Raw genomic sequence first — 12,215 nt, 5'->3', positions numbered from 1 at the left:
TTCACAGGGAAACTGGACAAATGCACAGGATAAATCCAACAAGGGGTGCTAAGCACACGAAGCCACCTCTAGCTCTATAAGCTCCTAAATACCAACGCATGTCTGTCATATATTGCTTGCATACTTATGCTTAGAAGCTATCTTCTTCCTTAGGGGATGGGCATCCTTACCAAAATCTTAGTCCTCTCTGAGGAAGGACACCAAGAGGCCTAATGAATGAAAACAAAACAGGAAAGAAGTCAAATGACCATGAGACAAAATTAAAAACCCCACAGAAGAAAGGATGAGGGCCAAAATATAAAATTTCCCAGAGACACCAGGCAAAGCACCCTAACAACCCCAATAACTCCCCAAAGGCATTCAAGAAGCCAGCAGACACTACTCAGACATGCCCTGGCCAGTGACCCACATAAAAGGACAAAGGAACAGAAAAACTCTACAGCTTCCAAAATCTCATTTGCCAAGTTTCTTCCTTCTCCCCTGAACAGCCAGCTTGGCTAGGACCCATGGGTGGTCCTGCAACTTGGCCAGGCTTCAGGCTCCAAGAGTATAAATAGAAAGGTTAGGGACAAAGCACAGTCAAAACTTCAGTAAGATGTGCCGCAACCTGGCACATTTGGCAGATACACATCAGGATCTCTATCATGTGGCAAATCATACATGAAGTGAACCGCAACACAAACTCATAGCACAACTCTCACACTACCCATCAACTTATCCCCAGTGAAACACAAAACCTGCTCAGCACTTGCTAGCTCAGAACTTCCTGGTCCCTCTGCTTCAGGCAGGAGGTCTTGTCACTTTGCGTATGGGTGAGAAACAAAGGGCAAGAAAACTAAGCAAGTGGAGGACAACAACATAAAGATGTTTCACAGCTTGGAGGCATTCTGGGTGGATATTATTCAGCACACTTGGGCGGCATGCAAGAGGGTGGTCAGAGAGTCTCATGGGGCAGAAGCTTAAGCAGCAGCTCCACAACAAACACAGGATCCTTAGCCAAACAGACTTCTAGTTTGACCCAGCCTGGTTTATGTTACAGCTATTCTGGAATTCCAAATTTCAATGGAATGACTCGCCCTTTTCCAGAGACTCAAGGAAATCAAAACACTCCGTGTGGCTCAGTTTTGGTTCTTACCTACAGATCAGGCAAGATCTGTTAACCACTATGATTTTTGCTTTGTTCCATAAATAAATTGTCACACAGCAATCTGATGTCACTGATTTCCACAGCCAAAGTCAGAACACTACGAGAAAAGGCTTAAGAAAGAAAGAAAATGCACACCACCCTTCCAAAACAAACACAACAAACCTACCAGACACTGCCACAGTTTCCCTCCTGAAGGGGAAAAGACTAATTCAAGTCCTGCCACTGACTGGTTTATACTCTCATGCAGGTACGTAGCACTCACCTGAACTATCAATTCCAATCTGGAAGCCAAGCTTGTTATATTGTCACCTCATTTCAGAAATATACAAGTTTCTTGTTAGCCTCAGTCCTGAGAAATACAACTTAAAACAACAAACCAAACAGATCCGGCATGTTCCCTGTGGAGTAACACACATCACTTACCTTCACCACTAAAATACATTTCCTCAAAACACCCAGAATTGCTAGTCTCCAATTCATTACTGCTCTCTGACAAACAGCTGTGCCACCTATGAGGAAGCACAGATCTCCCACATCAAGCTTGTCACAGACTTTTGATATTTGTATTCAAGCACAGGAAGGTTGAAGTCCAACATTCATACAAGGATGTGAAATCAACATCCAGGTTAGTTTAAAACTAGGTAATAGATTTATGCAGATGGGGGGGGGGGGGGTTGGAATCCTTGGAGCTCTGTACAGCAGCTATTAAACATTTAAAGTAGATGACAAAAATGCATGCATTCCATTTAAATTAGAATCTTTTGATTTTTTTTAGGCTCACTCACCAAGGTAACTTCAATTTAACTAAAACTCCACATGGTTACAGTTAAATTGTATAAAGATGCATCAGCACAAAACCAAGGAAAGCGGGGAAATTTTTAACTAGCTCAGCTACATAATTCTCCATAAAATATTCAATGTAACTCCAGGTACCATATTTTATTCAAACTCTCTGCCAAACAAATCTCTGCATGCATACTTCTTAAACCTGATTTATTACTGCAAAATACATTAATCCACATGTTAATCTGCCTCAGGTCACTTAAAGTTAGTCAGAAAGGACTTCTGTCAAACCATATACAATGTTGCTTTTGGTCCTCCTGGGAGTTTGAAATCAGAGCCTGGGAGAGATCCTCTACAACATAAATACTACAGCATGAAAACAGCAAGGAATGCAGAAGCCTTTTCCTGTAATCCATTTCCATTTTCTCTGCTTCGCTTCATGGCATGTTGTTAAAGCCTAAAAGTTTCACTAAATGAAGGCAGAGTTTATCTTGGTATCTTGTGTCACTGGAGTTGTAAAGCATATAGCACTCACATGCCAGCTTCAAACTGACATTCATCGCACTCCTGCAGAGAGGGCAAGGTTGGCAAGCTTTACAACCTACTTCAGCCATGCTGCAAGTAGTACACAAGACTGAAAAACAGGCTCAAGCATTACAAGTATTACATTATATACAATAAGTGCTGGTAATATTTCTGTACAAAGTCTTATACCAAACAGTTTAAAGCCTTCCAATTGCACGGCTTTCTTATTCAGTATTTTCAACAGGAAGCAGAATTGGTTTCACAAACAGACCACATGCCTCCTAATATAACCAATTCTTCAGATAATTTACCAAATGACCCAAGATTTTCAGAACAATCGAATCAGAAGATCAAAGATGAACAAGGACAGTTGGACAATCGCTGAAGAGAAGCAGGTTTGGCATACACATCTTGCAAGTCTGTTAGCAACTGGATCACCTTGAGCACAATATGCCGATACAGGTCTATTACCTGTCACATCCCCTGAAGCAGCAGTCTCCAATGCAAGCAGCAGTAAGGCATACATTCTACACCTTTCCTTTTTATGTCTGCCTAGTGATTAATTTTAAGTGCCAGTAATTCTCACATACTCCATCATTAGCATGACTAAATGTCACTCTACAATAGGAACTATGCAGCTATGTTTTGGTTAACCCCAAATACCACCACTGTTACCTGTGACTTTGAATGCTGTAACAAACAATATGCTTACAGACTGTTCACTGATTACAAAAACATTACTTAGAATACCACCCAATTCAGGAGTCCCTTTGGCTTGAAATGAGAAAGTGTTCAAATATTCTGCTCCCTCAGAACAGGATCTCCAGGAAGTGAGCACCAAGTTTCAAGGGAGTTGTAAGCTCCAAAGCCTGCCTCCAAAGGTAGTAAGATTTCAGGCGGTACTACAAGAACTACTGTATATATCACACTTACTGCTAAAAGGACAGGAATGTGGAACAATACCTTTTCAAGGATGACCTTAGACTGCACGAAACATTCATGTAAGTCTTGCAGGCAGATAAGCCCTCAGGCACTAACACAAATAATGAACTATTGAAACAGAGCCAAAACATGAGTTTTCAGAGGAAAACAGTCATGGGTTCTGTGATCATGCTTTGTTTTTCACAATGACTTTATTGTGATGTGTACCAAGGGGGTATTTGAACTAGTTGACTGATACAGAAAGAGTCAGCTGGAAAGGGCTTATATGGAAAAATTAAAAACTAATATCCTTCTGAGAAGATCTAGTACCACTTTTCCAATAGCATTTTAAAGCTCTGCTGCTCAAAACCCAAAGCGGACCTAGGTTACTCGCAGTCATGCAGAGCTGAACTGCTATGTGATAGAACGGTTTCAGTTGGAAGAGACCTTAAAAACCTTAGTCTCAAACTCCTGCCATGGGCAGGGACACCTTCCACTACAGCAGGTTGCTCAAAGTCCTGTCCAACCTGGCCTTGAACTCTGCCAGCGATGGGGCAGCCACAGCTTCTCTGGGCAACCTGTGACAGTGTCTCACCACCCCTCACAGTGAAGAATTTTTTTTCCTAATGTCTAAACTGACAGAGGGCAAATTTAGATTAAAGTCATTCCACCTTGTCCTATTACTACCTGCCCTTGTAAAAAGTCCCTCTCCAGATTTCTTGTAGGAGTATTTGAGATTTTTCAGTATCGTCTCCCTTTCCCTACACTGACCCGTACACTGGAGTCCTTCCAAATCAGTTGACATAACTGGCATTTTCAACAGCATCATGTGCTAATAGATGTTTTGGATAGAAACATTTATGCAAGTGCTGTGAAACTTGGTCAGCCTCTCTCGCTCTCTTATCAAGGACCAGCTTAACCTGAAATTCTGATTTTGCCTTCACAGAAGAAAACAGGAAATAACCTACTTTTAGCCTCCAGAGGATCAAGGACAAATTACAAGAGTTTTACAGATACAGTAGCTAAAACCAATACACATCTTCTCAATTATTTTAGCATCAAGTCACCTCCTACTGAATCTAGCACTGAGTTTTTGTAATCCAGAAGGTTTTACTGTTTTATTACTGATCTTCCTTCTCTACAGTCCTAGCTGATATAAGAATACCAGAACACCTATAAAAATCCTAATAAGAAAAGGAAGCTTTGACAAATTACAGTGTGTTTCCGGAAGATGATCTAAAAAGCCAGAAGGAAGAAAACAAACAAACAAGCCCACCAAAAACTATTCCTTTATATCATTCACAGATGTGAAATTAATAATTCATAATTATGAGGTGGTCAGAATTTTTTTGTTCCTCTTCTATATCAAAAACATATTTGAAAATTGCCCCTTAAGAAACATCTTACAAATCAAGTCTCAGCTACCTAGCAACTTCCTTCACTGCATTAATGAAGCTTGTAAAAAGGATTTTTATAATACATCCATTATTGAACTATTTCTGTAATGCTGCAGAACTCATTTGGCTGCCAAACTCATTTAAAAAGTCACAAAATAGGAAGTCAAAGAGCAGTCACACTTAACCATGGACGTTATGATCACCAGGACACAAGCCTTTTTTTTGGTATCCCCCTCTCAGCCTGGACTATATAAAGGTCAGAAAAATACTAAGTAAAGCTTCTGTTGACTTTGTCTTGCTTTTATCAACTCTAAGGACACCCACCTCAGAAAATAATCCATTTTGTTCCCTACTGAAGGTATAGCAGGCAGAAAGCCAACAGTTGGCACTTTGTCACGTAACTACTTTAATAAGTTATGAATAGGCTCTTCCTTTTCTTTCTACAGTCATGTTCTGTTAAAACAAAAGATTATTTGCCCAAAAGATTAATATTGAGAACAGCAGAACATTGCTGTTATCAGCCTTGCAATGCTATATGCTGTTCTAGGGAATAGAGAGACACGAATAATTGCTTAAACTAAAGCAATTTGCAAAGCACACTGTTCTTCACAAGCAAATTGGCTGTATCCTCCCATAATGCCAGACAGTACCAGTTTCCACCACCACTAACTTGTCTCTACAGCACTAGTATTTGTCTAAGTAATACAAGCCCACAAATTCCACCAGCCGTGGAGATCAAGACATAAATTAAAGGATTAGGAAGGAAAACAGAAAAAGTACATCCTTCAGTCTACACCAGGGAATGACAAGCACTAAATCTAAGAAGCAGCCCGCTAGGACATGCTGTGCAGCATTCTCCATAACACAAGCATACCTAAACTGTCAGCTGACAGAAGCTAAAAATGCATGTTCAGTGGCTCTTCATCTCAAGTCCTACTAGCCATCCACCTCCTTGTTCCAAATGCTAAACTCCCCTTCCCTGCAGGTAAAGGCTTACCAATACTCTCAGAACTGACCATATTACTAGTCTCAGCTATACTTACCTTTGCACTGCATGGCTTTTTAAAACAGCTCCCACTGCAGACTGGGAAACACAGATATAAGTGTATCTAGAACAAGCAGGAGTTAAAGATTAGCTAAGGGAACCAGAGGCAGTATTTGCTCTCAGAAGGCACCTTTTGCTGCTCAATTCAATTATCCCATTTTCATCAGAAGTTCTGCATTTCACAAAAACTTAGAAACATGTAGATGTTTGTAGGCTTGAAGTCCCCCTTGGGGTAACAGGTTCCAAAACCTAATATTGCCCACCAAGTATTTTGCACAAGGAATCAAAAGAGCACAAGTGCCTTTATTAAAGTGTGCAGAATTACATGAAGAAAACATGCCTGTTTGTTCAGATATCCATAAACACCTTATTTACAAAAAGAAATTTATGACAACATTTTGAGAAAATCATACTAGTCAAGCAATAAAAGCATCCATCAGTAAGGAGCTAAAACAGGAACCTCACCAGAAGGCTGTCATTAAAACATATAAAAACCCACCAGGAGTTCCTACCAACAAAATGACCCTTACCTAAAAGGTGTAGAACTGCTCAACACACCCAGTGACCTCCTAATGAAAACTGTAGCTTGTAAATTGTCATCCTCCAGGCCTAAACACATCAGCACAACTGACCTTGGCTTCAAACAAGGAATGTCAATCTCTGCAATCCTTTAAGCAGATGCAACCAAACAGGTTGGGGAAAAGAGCATTTAATTTGCTTAAGAGGAGAAGGAGGAAAATTGGATGAATAGATATGAAAAATGGCTTTAGCACACGTATCAAAGTCAGCCTTAGCCACACCTTATCTTGAATGTATATGCAAACAATCATAGCTATATTTAGAAAAACAACAATTCATGTTGGCAAAGACAGCTATACATTTACATGATGTATTCAAATGCAGGCAATGTTGTAATGACAGGATTTTACATTTAGTATAAGCTTGGTTTTCAGCACTAGATGAAGAAACATGAATGCTAACCATTTTGAGAGAAAATACAGCCAGAAAGAGGAGAATAAGAGAAGAAAAAAAAGAAAATAAAAGAAAAAAGGAAATAGCCTTTCCTGCAGCAGGTCTTAACATAAGAGTGCAATGTACTTTGATCTGCTGGCAGAACACTGCAATACCCATTTTAAGTATTCGGACTTGACTTTCAGCCCCTTCTGCAAGTAAATTGTATACTCTCCTGCTTACTGCTGTCTAAAGGTACCTTAGAGCCAATGATTACAGCTCTGCCTGTTCCAACACTTTCTTCCTGTAAATAGTGCCTGACTATTTTCTGTTCTCACAAGGGCTTAATTAGTCCTGTTCACAGAGAGCTGCAGCAGCTGGCACATCCCAGCAGACTCCACTGCATTTTCACAGCTACTGAAATCCATCTGAACCACACTGCAAATTTTTCTACACTGACAATTACACACCCTGTAAACGTTTTATTTACCTGTACTTTACCTATACCCACCTTTCTGCAAGTAATTTAACCACAAGGCAAGCCTGAGAAATCCCAGAACATTCACCAACACACATACACAGGAGGCTGAAGAACACTGCTGTGTGGCCAGAAAAAGACTCTCCTCCACTAACAAAGCAGTAGAGAGATATGTAACTCTAGAATACAAGAGTAATCATGGCTACATGCAACAACAAATACAACTGCCATCTTATTTTATACCCATCAGCCCTACAACATATTTCATCTGCTCAGGAGACCATTAAGCTACAAATAAGAAACCCAAATGAAACCTGAACAGTAATTTTCTTCCTACCCTGGCCATATCATAATTCAAACAGACGCCACTTAACAAAAAACAGTGAAGGATAAAGATATTTACATACGGTTCTGAAAATTCCAAAGAAATTGTACCTGAAAACTATGCTAAATCAGAAGGCAAACTGGAATTAGGCATATAACATTTCCTCTTCAAAATTCTTAACACCTTAATTGTACAAACACCTCCTCACTTCAAGTTCTTTGCTACTTCTCAAATCAAGCAGCAGCATGAACTGTGGCACCTCCTTTCCTGAGAGAGGCTGGCTCCTTATCACCACACCAGCTGCCACATTGTAACGTAGTGAACAGTCTTCTGTACATAAAAAGATTGCTACTGTATCCTGAAAGGAAACCTTGAGGTTCATCTTCACATTGGACAAAGATTTTACTTTTTATGTCAAACCATTGAGACAGACTTTCCAGAAAACGTTTGTAATCACTAGGCAAATTAAACTCCAGCTCAGTTTTACAGTTACCTGATAATAAAAGTCTGAATCTCTCACTCTGCCAAAAAGAACGCACCAGGACGTTCTTTTCAGTGCACTGCAACAGCAACTATGTAAAGACAATTCACCTCGTGCTTCTTATTAGTTTACATACTGATATGCAGCACCCTACTTCAGAAATAAAATGTTCTGGTAGTAGCAGCACATTCAAATAAGCAAGTTAAAAACATTTTCAAAATTCTGTTATCTGAAGAAGCCCAACTAGTACCTTGTTTGCCTCCATATTCTTAATTTTTGATATTGAACTTGTCTTGACAAAGAAATTGCTCTAAAAAGCAGAGGCAGCCAGTCACCATGTTAAGCACAATCAACTGAAATACAGTGTCTTGTAAAAAAGATAAGGCATTTAAAGTAAGTTTTGTCAGAAAATGATAAATTTAAATAGTCTTCTCCTTAAACACTGTCCCAAATACTTTTTCATAATCAATACCATTATCTTGTGCAATGTCTTTTCAAATCTACTAACACCGTCTGCCAGAAAATTCACAGAATGACTCAGACACAGACACTTTCAAATCATAAATACTCTAAACTGCTATTTCCATTTCAGAACTACTTCCACTTAAGCATTTGAATTGCTGATGGCATAATAATCCAACGACCTCCTGAAGCTTCCTTATCAAGATTTTCCTCATGCACAGACAGCATCTCCACTGACAAAAGCAAGCCTTGTTTCTCTGCACAGTGCCTTGGACAGCACGGTTACACAAACAGAAACCCGTAACACTTGCAAAATGTTGAGAGCCTAATATTTGAGTGTGTTTTGTACATGAATGCTTGACACGGCTCCTTGAACATGCAACTGAAGACATAAGATAACAGCAGAGACCCAAGCATTAAAGTCACTGGCATCACATGCCCTGCCAATTCCCATTAATTCTCGTTCATGACAACAGAAAACTCTCACCTAGAGCTTTGCAAACTCCCGGTTTTTAATCCTGTATCTGGGAGTCAGGCTTCAAGTCTTAATCTCACCCACACTGCCAAACCACCACTCACTAGTCACTTGAGCAAACCAGTAGTAATGCCACCAGTTCAATAGCACTGATACAATTCCATCTGTGCAGAGACCGGGGTGGGAGAGAGGTAAGGGAGAGCCCTTTGTTTATGTCTGGCTCTCCTGAAAACCTCATACAATTTACGCTCCTATATTCATCACATTTCATTTTTATGTTTGAGAAGATACATCTAATAGATAAGAATCTGTTGAAGGAATTTTCACCATGAAAGGCTTTGTATGCCAGAAATACACTCCTGTCCTTCACACCAGATTAGTTTTTTGTAACTGATTTATACTCAGAAAGCATAATTTTGAAAACCTGGATCGAATTGTGATGCAGCTTTTAACTCCTCCATCACCGCTTCCAATTCAGATCTCCACATGAGCAACTTTTCTCCATGTTTTTTACCACAAAGCTGCCAACAACCTTATCCACAGGCCTGCTCAGCCATATTCAGCTGTCAGTTTAAGCAAGCAAATCATTTCCACATTTTATCAACTAATCTTACACTTCCAATATAACAAACGAACTTCTTTCAGGTTTCCTACTATATGAAGACTGTGAGTGTGTGTTAGGATTAAGTGTCACAGTACAGATGAAGCTTACACATAATAAGTTATCCCTGTTGCATAAAAGCCACAGCATAAAATCTTCATAGCTGGAACTAGCTAGTACCCCTACAGGAAAACAAACCCAGAACACAATTGCTTCCTTTTCTGTATAAACAATATTAGCTCATAGCTGAAGATAACAAGGGAAACAGGCTGTGTCTTATGACCATGCTGTGCCCATAATTCCACGACACAACATCTACTTCTGTCGATCATAACCATATTTCCTGCTGTTACAGCAGCTAATCATCAAATCTGAAGTAGTGTCATCAAAGTTCTGTAGAAAGCAAGCACTTTGCAGCTGAAATACTACAGAAAGGCCTCTGAAAGCCGAGAGACTGAATATTGAAAGAGAGGACTGTCAGCTCTTCCCTGGCTTCCACAGCAGATCCGCAAAGGCCAGAGCTGGGAATGAACCAGGAATTTAATACTCCTGGACACTACCTACAGCAAGGGAGCAAAACTGAGCGTTTACATTACACACGAAGACCTCAACTCTTGAAAAACAGGTTATGCCCAGAAGGTTTTGCCCAGAGGACCTGGCCAATTTTATAAGACCTGGCCCATTTCAAAAAATACGCAACACAGTGGTGATACACCAGGCAATTCAACTGCCTGAAGAACTTCAGTGCTGCACTAAGAACAAAATGTACCGTTAAATAAGGAGTAATAGCAAAAAGCTTTTCTGCTATGTAACAGGTGCACACACTAGTTTATATACACAAAGTGACAAAGCCTGCATTTCAAAAAAGTTGTCATTTAATATTAATGGTTTTCTTAAACAAATGCCATACACATATCTACTAAAGCCATTAAATCAACTGACTTGTACGGCTAAGACAAAAAGAAGCCAACACCGCCTGAAAAGCTCAGCAAGAACAACAGCTGTCATATCTTCTTTGTCTTCTACTCAATTACCATATGTTTCAACATCGTTGTTGCTCATCCTAAGCAAAGGAGAGATGGAACACCCGATTCTCTCAGTGGGAAAAAAACCCAAACAAATAAAACATCACTAAAAACACAGACACAAATAAACTTTTAAGAAAGTTTATTTAACTGCCACTTGGGAATATCCGAGTTTATGGTTACACTGCGGCTCAGTATTTATATTATCCATTGTTGATAACTCTGTGTGTTTATGTATATGTATCCATAAACACTAAACACACAGGGAGCGCTCTGCAGGGGCAATGTAAGGCTCCTTTACTGGGCAAGCGAAGGAGTGCTTACTTTTATGGCCTCTCCATAACGAGATTTTCAGGAGTAGCAGCAGCTTTCCCTGTTCTAACAAGCAACAAGTGTACAGAAGGCTACGAACAAGGCCCACTTACAGCGCTCTTGACCCACTTAGGATGCTTCGCCGGCCCAAAGCCTCCTCCAGCAGAGCACTTCCAAGCGCTACTTCGTGCCCCTAAGCAAACACCGCGACCGCAAGCCCGGCTCCCTCCTGCCCCCGGCCAACCGCCCGCAGCGCCAGCTCCCCGCCGTGCCAGCAAATTCGGCCGCGACCCCGACCCCCGCCCCGCCGCCGCTCCCGGGGAGCGGCGGAAGAGAACGAGGCTGCCCCCCGCCTCCATCCCGCCACGGAGGCTCCTCCTCGCCGCCCCGCCAAGCGGTCGGACGCCCGGCCCTGGCCCGAGACCCCCGTCCCCGCAAGCAGCGGCCAGGCCGCTCAGCCCCTCCGGTGAGCGGCAAGGGCGCACGGGCGGCCAACAGGCACTCACCTGGCAACGACCGGCGCCCGCCCCGGCGCCCGCGAGGTGCTGCCAGCCGCCCCGCGCCGCCCCCCTCCTGCGGCCACCGCTGCCGCCGCCTCCCCGGCCCGGTCGCCTCCTCCTTGCTCTACAGCGTCATAATCGCACGAGGCCACCGCCGCCAATACGAGCAGCCCTACCGCACATGCGTACGGCGCAGCGGAACGGAACGCAGCGAGCGCGGCTGCATCCCGGGGAATGTAGTCAGACGGGCAGGGAGAGGCCTCCGCACTGCGCAGGCGCAGGGCTGAGCAGGCTGCGGAGAGGCGGGGTGCGGCGGGCGCTGGCTCTGATTGGCTGAGGGCGCGAATGACGTTTGCGAGGGCTCTCGGCAGGGGCCGCTGTAGGGGTGATTGGTGGGAGGGGCACTGGTGGCCCCTCAGGAAGGGCAGGGCAGGGCAGGGCAGGGCAGGGCAGGGCAGGGCAGGGCAGGGCAGGGCAGGGCAGGGCAGGGCATTTGGGGCAGGCCCAGCGCGCCTGCTCCGCTCCGCGGGGAAGCGGTGTGGGGTCGGAGAGCAGCGGAGCCCCCTGCCCCCAGCGGCAGGCTCCGGGTGGCGGGCGCTCTCCCGTGAGCAGCAGTGTCACAGGAAACCGCGGGCCACGCAGCCCTTCCGTGACGGAAAGGGGCACTCCTGGTGACGGTTCAGAGTAGGCCAGGCTGAGAGAGACACCGTGAAACTCACCGGGGAAGGGGGGAAAGCGTCCCCCCGCAGCAGCCGCGGGTCCTGCTGAGGGGGGAAGAGGCTCCCCT

The 12,215-nt window shown here is 43.1% G+C and overlaps 1 protein-coding gene across 2 annotated transcripts in view; it reads right to left on the bottom strand.

Moving 5' to 3' along the window:
• The window catches only part of ADIPOR2 (adiponectin receptor 2), a 45,672-nt gene extending 34,116 nt beyond the window's left edge, over window positions 1-11,556 (bottom strand). Inside the window, exon 1 of one of the 2 annotated variants that reach the window (XM_065682641.1) lies at window positions 11,435-11,556. The gene's annotated coding sequence lies outside the window, so the exon portion shown is untranslated. The remainder of the gene's footprint in view (window positions 1-11,434) is intronic. The other variant, XM_065682631.1, reaches the window with a different exon arrangement.
• Window positions 11,557-12,215: the final 659 nt, after the last annotated feature.

The sequence above is a fragment of the Lathamus discolor genome, chromosome 1, assembly GCF_037157495.1.
Source record: "Lathamus discolor isolate bLatDis1 chromosome 1, bLatDis1.hap1, whole genome shotgun sequence".
NCBI lineage: Eukaryota > Metazoa > Chordata > Aves > Psittaciformes > Psittacidae > Lathamus > Lathamus discolor.
The sequence above is the reverse complement of the archived record's forward strand: the minus strand, read 5'-3'. Positions and strand labels throughout refer to the sequence as shown.